The sequence below is a fragment of the Ctenocephalides felis genome, unplaced genomic scaffold (assembly GCF_003426905.1).
Source record: "Ctenocephalides felis isolate EL2017-DRISC unplaced genomic scaffold, ASM342690v1 CF-g0.4_SCAFFOLD_01492, whole genome shotgun sequence".
Lineage (NCBI taxonomy): Eukaryota > Metazoa > Arthropoda > Insecta > Siphonaptera > Pulicidae > Ctenocephalides > Ctenocephalides felis.
This window is the reverse complement of record NW_020537646.1, coordinates 937,876-947,862: the sequence shown is the minus strand read 5'-3', so window position 1 is coordinate 947,862 and position 9,987 is coordinate 937,876.

Genomic DNA, 9,987 nt, shown 5'->3' with positions numbered 1-9,987 from the left:
TTAACATTTTCAACGCAATAACTTTGCAAAATTATATTAATAATTTTATTAACTTTTGAACTACTGCTTTAGTAGATTCATGTTCGTTGTATAATTTTTATATGTAGAATCCAAATTATAGAAGACCTTTCAAGAAACATGTCTTTTTATTTCTAGCTATTCTCGTTCATGCCAATCAAAATTTCTATTACCATCTTTTATTCATACCACTTGTATTGCGTGCACTACAAGTGATAGACATTAAATGAAATACCAAAAATATCTTTAGAAATCCTTTGCATTTTTAATTCACTAATATCCATTCAATCAATACGTAGAATCTAATAATAGAAAATCTAAGTTCATATACGTTTTTCCTTGTAACATTATCGTGATGTAAAATCTAGAAGTTTGCATGAACCACGTCAAACTAATTTAATTCTTATTTTATATGCAGCGTTAGAAGTTGCAATAAATATTTAGTTGTAGCTTTGAATAATTTGCATACCGGACTGAAAGTGTGATGGTTTTATAATGAATAATAGCAAATGTCATAAATAATTTTCTTAGTGTAATTGAAATAAGTTTTAAAATTTTCTTGCAATTCTTTGCAAGCAATTTACTGCGAGCGGTTTTTATATTTTATATTTATATCAATTGGAAAATGTAAATTAAAATGGGTTAAAAAATATCTGTGGAATTAAAATAGTTTTCTTGTAATTGTTAATATCTCAAAAATGTATTTTTTAAGAATTATGTACGTTTATAATATAGGTTTATGAAACAAGATTCTGCAAATCTTTTAAGGTAAACATTTTTATATAGAACTAGTAAACCCGACGAACTCCGTTTCGCCACCAGAATTTTTTTGTTTATTTTTTATTTTAGAAAAGGAAAAATTTGATTTTATTATACAACAGTAATAAATTTATTTCGATTACAAAAATGAAGTGTTTTTTAGTTGAACTTCTCTAAGTAAATGAAAGTGAATCCGCGAATTATCCTTTTCATTGAAGTGCTCTTTGGTAAACCACATTTTTTGTTTTTTAGTCTGACGTTAACACAAACAAAGCGGATGGTTTTCCAACTCCTGAACAGGCAACGTATAACTGGAAATTGCAAAGGTTTGATGGTAAACGAAAGACCAGTCGGAATCATTGGTATGTCACCAAATCGCCAGCAATTTTTGATTGAATGGTGAAATTCAGTGCGTGTACATCATTATTCTTTGCGGCAAGAATTGCTCGTTGACTTAACCAAGCATAATTCTGAAAATTCTCACTAATGTCATTACTCGAATTCTCAATTACGGTGCGTGAAGTTCCAGCAATTTGCATCAAGGCACGATGCCATGCACCACTAATTATCTTAGCTATAAACCTTGCGGAGCCCGAGACTTTTCCAACGAATGCAAAATCGTCGAAATCGGTTTGTGCGTTCTGGAGTTATTCCGTCAGGAAAGAAAACCCGACTTATTTTTATATATATAGAAGATAATATATGAGAATTGTATTAATATTGTATTTAAAATTATCATATAATCAGGGAACATAGTTTTGAATTGTTTTAGATTAGTTTTAGATTGTCTAAAAGAAATCCTCTAAAAAAATTTCTGTAGAAATATTTCTCCTTATTGTTAAAAAATATGGTATTATAAATAGCCATTTTCTGCAGAAGGAGAATGCTCCACCGACATTTAATTCGACACGTCCTCACATATAAAATGCAACACCTCGAAGACGTGCTCACGAAACATCTTCGCATACATAATCGCTTTCCAATTTCCTCACCTACATTGAAACTACAATTGCAACTTGTACTCGGCGCAACTTTTCTGGAACATAGTGCATTTTGCATAATACATGCAAATGTGCATACGAGAACATAATTTCTATATTGCATACGTACACTTGAATGAATTTGTGGGACAGATTTGAATACCGCAAATATACGATTGAACACCCAAGTGACTTAAATAAAATAGTTATTTGCGGTAAAATCATAGTTTAGAGAGTAAATGATCGACATCCTTTTATACAGAAATTAAAATTAACTAGTGGTGCATGGCATCGGGCCTTAAGGTTCATTCCTGTATTTAACAGGATTTTAAGTTTAAATTCATACAGTTTCAGACACATATGCTAAAATATTTAGCATAGAATGAATAGTTTTGTTACGAATCACATCACAATTCTGTAATTGTATCAAATGAATAATGAAGCAAAACACCTCTATACCATATACTGCAAAATATTGGAAAATCCAATTTGACACATTTTTTAATGTGAGTATAATTAACCCTTAATAGAAAAATCTTTGTTTACTTTATAACAGTGTCATCAAGTGAGTTATTGATGTGTTTACATTTTTTCCCTCAACACTTTTCTATTGTTTTTGTAACTTCCCTAGGAAAATCAATAAGCTTTATATATTTGAGAAAAATAACATCAGTAAAATAAAGATGCGAACGTGACACGTGTCTCAATAAACAGAAAATGCTTCGAACGGTATTGAAAAAAATACTGAAAAAATATTTTGTTCCTTAATAAATTTATGAATCGTGAGTAAGAGCTGTTCACTTTCTTATACACTATTCAATTGTTTCTAATTAAATAAAATTCGCTAACAAATTTTACATTTTTAAATGCAACTAAATTGTCTAAAAGACAGATTATTTGCAAGTTGTTTAAATATAAATATAAATATATATTCACAATGTTCCCTCAGTTCATCATAAAAATGAAAGCAAAACAAAGTAATTATTTAAAATTCTAAAACATCTTGAAACGTTTTCGCAGTCAACAGAAAAATTATTCAAATGTCCTCATTAAAGAAACAATTTGCAATATAATTCCACTTATTTAAATTTAAGATGTCGTAACGTTTATCTCATGCTGAAGTAATGAATTTATTAATTTTTAGTTTATTTTTTTAAACAAACAATTCCAAATTTTCAATTGATTTTTCAAGACAAACGAAGAAGTGTAAATTGCAGAATCTCAATATTATATGATATTGATCATAATAAAGAAAAAATAATAAAATTTATTAAAAGGTATATTCTGAAATTTATCAAAAATTAATCTGAACGTTTCTCATGAAACTCTACAAAAAATAATTATGAATACATTTTAGGCTGTATCGAATATTTTCGAATATAACTTCTGAAGAACAATCCGAATCATAACTTTTAATAATAAAACATGAATAAGTAAGTAAAAGGCAAACCATCAATTAATAATTAAGACTCACCATTATTTACAAGAAACTGAATTCGCTTTTTTATCTGTAAACCGTTCAAAAGACACCACGAGTTTAAGGCTTCCTTCAAATTAATTGCTTCTACATGATTATTTATTGACATATTACACTGATCAGTTATTAACACTATTGATATGTCTATCACTTCAAGTGTCCTTTTCATTTTAGAAGGTATGAGATATTGTTGATAAGTCTCTGTCACCTTTTTGGGGTGCATAGGCAATGATAATGCTTCGAATAAATTACTTTTGTCAATTTTTCTCGTCGCCAGCAATATTTCTCCATCCTTTGTGTGTTCTGCCTTATTCCCATGAGCACCTTTTTTATTGGTAGAATTTGTGTGAAATGTATCTGATTTATTTTTGTCATTTTGTTTTTGTAACGAATCCCTGGTTTTATTCTTATTCTTCTTAATGATGTGATATTGAAATGTGATTTTACCAAGTTCAGATAAATCAGAATATTTTTTCTGTTGTCTTTCTTTATTAATTTTCGCAAAGATATGACTAATGTTATTTGTTTTGCGTAATTCTTCTTCGATTTGCAAATGGAATAAATATTCATTTTGAGATCTGTTTTTAGTTACAAGGTCCGTTGTTGGCAAGATATGTTGAATTTCTTTTTCCGCTGCGTTTTGTTCTTTGTGAACTGCGCCATTGTTTTTGTCTTTTCTGTTATTGTCATTATTTCTTTCATGTTCAATTACGTTTGATATATTAAGTACAAACTCTGGTTTCGCTGTATAATTAACATCTACATCTAACTTTTTTACATCTTGATATTTATTTGCATGAGATATAACAGTATTAATGTTTACATCAATCTGATTATTGCCAGACTTCTTTCTGGTAAATTTTATATCACTTGTATGATTATCAAAGGCATTATCTATCGTCCTACTAGTATTGTTTATAAATGTCTCATTATTCAAATTGTCAAACCGCCGTCCTTCTTCCAGGATGTCACCAGCTGTCAGTATACCCCAGGCGACCAGCAACAGGGCCGCTTTTAACAAAGATTCTAACATTAATGGTGATTTGCGACGGAAGTCACGTCAAATAGAAAAATCGGTATTTCTTCTTCTTCATAGTAAAGGCGGAAATTTTATCCGTACTGCACGTCTAGAGATAATTGAATTTCTCAGGAACATTCAAGATTAGGTGGTAAAGTTGGAGCTCACTTTAGACTTTCAGCACTAATGTTTTTGACATGATGAGATACGGGATACTGTTCATATTTTTAGTTAATTGTCTAACACGGAAACGATATAACCACCCACAAGAAACAATAGAACAAATTTTATTTTTTAGATGTTGCTCGTCAAAAATGTTAAATGGATGCTTAACCAATACTCAACTTATTTCATTAATAAATGATAAATATTTTTATTTAATTAATTAATTAATTATTCATTTATAAATATTAGCACAAAGATTTTGAAGTACTGTTTAAATATGAGAAGTATAATAATGAGATTTATACCTAATTATAGTTTACACAAAGGTATTCAAGGACTTCATTTAAAACTAATTAACTGAATTAGACAAAAATGAAACAGAACTCTACATCATATATAATGTAAAATAGAAAAGTTTATTTCATTCGCTTTTTGAATTCAAATTACTAATAGATCACATATATGGCTTAGGTAATACTGTCATTTCATACAAGTTTTATGATTCATGGCTTCAATTATTCTCATCTGAACATATGTTCAATATTTAACACTTTGGGGACGGCTGTCCACCTCAGTGGACAAACATACTCTGTGAGGCACAGGCTATTTTATAAACAATGACTCAGTTTGCATCGAAAAGTTGAATAAATTACATATAGCAGTGATAAACAGTATTGTATTTTGAAAATAATTTTGAATTATTTTAGTAGTATTTTTAGCCTTTTTCTTTGCTATATGGTCTTTGTTTAATATTTAAAACGACCGAACGCTTTTAAATATGGCAAAACGACTAGTAAATTTTGTGAATTAAGCAGTAGTGAAGATGAGTTTCAAATAGAGATTCATACAGACAAATTTTACGAAATTACTATTCGCACCGATGATAGTAATGAATGTGATGATGATATTATCCAACCAACAAAAAGAAGAAGTTTGACAAAATAAATGAAGAGCGGGAAGACATTAGCGAATGTGCCAATTCTCCTTCAATAATCGAGTTTGAAATACATCAACAAACACCGCGACTACAAATACCAAGCAATATAAGACATCCAATAGATTATTTTATTTTAGATTTTACAAATGAATTATTAGACAATAAAATAGAAAAAACAAACCATTATGGCAGCAAAAAAATGACCAAATATACTGACAGTAGCATATTCTAAATTCTAAAAGAAAAACGGATAGTATTGTCTGTTCTGACAGAAAAGCACCAGGAGGAAGGCGGCGAACAATATTTTATTGTAAATCATGTCAAAATCAACTAGCTATGCATTTTGGAAATTGTTTTTGAACGTCACCATTCTTTATAAAATGATCAAAAATAAATTAATATTAAAAAATGTATGTCCTTCAATGACCACAAATTTTTATCAAACAAATTGCATAACATACACAATGAAATCAAGTTTACAGCCGGTAAAGTAGATTGTTTTGAAATCGGTGCCGTCCCAAAAGTGTTAAAATAAATCAATTTTTTTCGAATTTTTCGTCAGTTAAAAATAGTTCGCGCGCGTTGTTTTGATTTACGTATGTACCGAATTATCGAATTTCGCGACACGAAAGCTCGGACTATCAGTCCTGGGTTTCCGGGCGCACTGAGACTATCACGTAACGCGTAACACGTTGAAACTGGGGAAACCCCTCCAGTTTATCTGTGTCGACCTGCGATCACCGTCCGTCCCGCGTTCCGGGAGCTTTTGCCGCGATCCAGCGCGCATGACCGCCGCGAGATCGGCTCTTTTAGGCTTGATGCACACTAGCAACACCATGTGACATTGGTTCTCAATATATAATGTAGTTAGTGAAATAACAGATGATTTATTTCAATTCAAGTAAATAACCTTATTAGACTAGCATCTCATTCAAATGCATAGTAATCAAGGGCACATGTGTTTTTATAATAATTTATATTGTGTATAACACACAAGTCTATAATTCTGTAAGGTACAAGTGCATAAGATCTGTGCATGCACTGCATTTTCTATGTGACCCTTTTACTAAGCTGATGGTTACAATATTTTTAATTCGTTTCCTACTTTTATATTTAGGATGAATATAGTTTTTAGTAACCTGTTAACTTTCGTGTTTAGATTTAGCTTAAGAGGCACAACTATAGTGTAACCGCCTAAAAAAAGGTGATTTTTGGGAATTTATATTAAAAAAACTACATTATCAATCATTTCAAAATTTTAGGAATATATTTATACATGTTTTAAGAATACATAGTAATTTTTAGAGAAAACATTTAAATATTTTTTAAGTTATCGTCGATCTCCAACGAAGCGACAAAAAAGGTCCTTCACTGCTGCAGTGATTCCGGCCTTCTACGTGGATGAAATTTAAAAAAAAAATCTTGTTAAACTAGATAATATTGTCTGTAAAATGAACTACGATAAAGAAAAAAAAATCAAAAATTGACAAAATGACGGCGTTTTTTAAAAAAAAGTCGAATTTTACTCAAAATTTTGGTCGTTTTTGGACTGCCAAAATTCGATTTTTGATCCGATCAAAAAATCGATAGTTCATTTTACGGAGAACTATATATATAGAATAATATATATAGTAAAAAAAAGTATAGTAAAAAAAATTGATAGCGATCGGATCATTTGTTTTTGAGTAATCGCTGCAGCAAATTCCTTAACAGAAGTTAAGTATTGATTGAAACATATCGACTAAGGATTGAAATATATGTATTCATACTGAATAGTAATTTTCATAATATATCATCTGATTTTAATTCAAAAAAATCATTAAAAAAATATTCAATATTTAATTAATGATGCAGGTTAAATATTGCAGAAAATCAGGCAATCGTAGTACTCATCTTTCATGGTCGGAAATCGATATAGAATTTGTAAGACTTCTACATTTTGGACATAGTATTTAATTTACCAGCATGTATATATAACATGGTCAGATTTTGGTTTAATTATTATTGTCGCTATAATTTACAGAAATTCGAAGAAATTTCGTAAGCAATTCCCACATCAATCGGTCAGAAATTGAACATCTAGCATAACAATTCGGTTAATTTATAAAAAAAAATGATTAAAGTAACAGGTTTTTTATTCATGCATGTATGCAAGTTAAATATTTTATTATCAAAATTAATCCACAATAAAAAATATAAAAAATATCGTTTTCATATTGTAACTTTGAACATTTTAGGAAGCAACGTTCAAGATTTGTACTGGATATGATAATGTTTATCTACCTTACAACGAAACAATGAGCATTATCATAACGAAAGAGTATTCTACACTGGTGTAAAATGATTTATTCTAGTTTAGATTTATGCAGAAATTATAATTGAAATCTTATATAATAAAAATATCAGTTAAATTTAAATTCAATAAAAACATCTGTAACATATTGTTAAATTTACAATTTTGTTTTGTAGAAGGTGACAAAGTGGAAAAACGCAATTTTATAGAATGATTTTACTTTGGATTATATTTCAATTAAAATTACTTCACATGACTACATTTCAACAATATAGTCATCACATTATTCTATATCCATTACTGTATACATTTTGGACCATTGATGTAAGTCAATATTTTATAGCTCGATTGTAGCTCGATAATCGAAAATTGATAAGAGAAAATAAATCTATTTTAAGAAAGCATTGTAACTTGAATAACACACCGCAATGATTTATTAAAGGATTCAAAAATCAGTAAAGAAAAACTAAAAATTATTTACGAAGATTATGTATTACGAAAAATCATACGATCGTGACATCCAATATCATTCTTGGTCCAAAATTGATGTACGAGATACAAAACATTTACTAGTATTTGGAAAAGACGAAAAATTTGAAAAAAATAATGAATATTATTTAAGATCCGTTTATGCTTAGGCACTTCATACTTAGCTTAAACTCAGTTAATGAATAAATATAAAAATAATGATGAAAATTAGGCTTTTATTGGAAAAAAACTTTCATTACAAATAAATAAAATTAGTAATGGAAATACTAATTTTTTTATTATATTGACTATAATATTTTATTCACTAATGTTAACATTTGTTGATATTTGTAGCGGGAATATTTAAAAAAAAATTAATATATTTCCATTATTTTCTATTAAAAATATGTATAATATTTAAAAACAATGATGTAATCAAAGTCATACTTCAAATATGATATGATCGGTTTGTCATTGTAATTTGCATTTAGTATGAAAGGACCCTCATATTTCAGATTGCGGCCCGTTCGGATGTATTTTATGTGCGCTTCCCTATCGTAGTGAGGGTGCGAGCATCGTCGCCCAAATCTCCTGTGACACAGCATTCATAGAATCGAATTAAGAGGATTATGGACATCATAAATTTTTTCTGCGGATATGCAAAATTTTATATGTCCAACACGTGCCAGAAAATATTCTCTGGATAGAATATAGATAAAAGAAATTGATTATATTAAAAAAGAGTTCGTGTAAGGTTCATACGCGTTTGAAGTAAAACTTAATTGCTACTGTACAAGATGGTATTTAAGTAAAAATAAATACATTATATAATAATTTTGAATAGTGTTTATCAGTAATATGGTAACACTCGTGATGCACACATTTATTAGTGTCAACAATCAAACACATTTATATAATAATAAATTATAAATTATATATTTATAATAGCATTAAAAATATGTATAATATTTAAAAACAATAATGTAATTAAAGTCATACTTCAAAGATGACATGATCGGTTTGTCATTGTAATTAGCATTTAGAAATGAACCTTTATTAAAGAAATAAAGTAATTGCTGATTAATAAATTCTATAATAGTCGTTCGCATAGCGGATTATGTTATACAACGTCTAAACAAATATTGTTTTCGCAACTTCACTCATCATGTAATTGTGTTTAAAGAACTTCATGTAATTAAAATTAACATACATTCATTGACTGCTTGAATTTTTTTTATTTTTTTGCTGGCGATATAATATCATTCTTTGAACAGCTGTAATATCTGTCTTGCCTAAAAAATATTTTCCATTTTAATAACTTCAAAGATTTTTAGAAACTACGAATAATATAGAAATCATTTCTAATCAATAAACTTACGTTTATTACACGGCACAAATGCTTAATTTGTTTTATTATTTTCAAGGAACAGGGTAAAATATTCTTCTGATTCAGGCATTTTTCATTAAATCAAAATTTGTACTACGATGTAACTTTAAAATGTTTATTTATCTATGCCGATTTTCTTGCTGATATCGGAACGTATACAACGTTGATGCCGGAACGCATACAACGACAGATCTCTATTCACATACACGGCAACTAATCACAATCGACCCGTACTGAAATGATTTCATCGAAAGCGAATGACGTACAGTTATTCCGTAACGGACTTCCGTTGCATTTGTATGGATTTACACCCTAGTCGCGCCTAAAAAAGTTTTACTTCAAATACAACATCCTTTTAATCTAAGATTACAATTTATAGTCAGGATTTATATATGCTATTGATACGCCCCGATGTGATCTTTTCGAAGTAAAATTTAATATCCTTGCCCCATGATCCCATAAAAATCATGCCGTAGCGAGAAAAG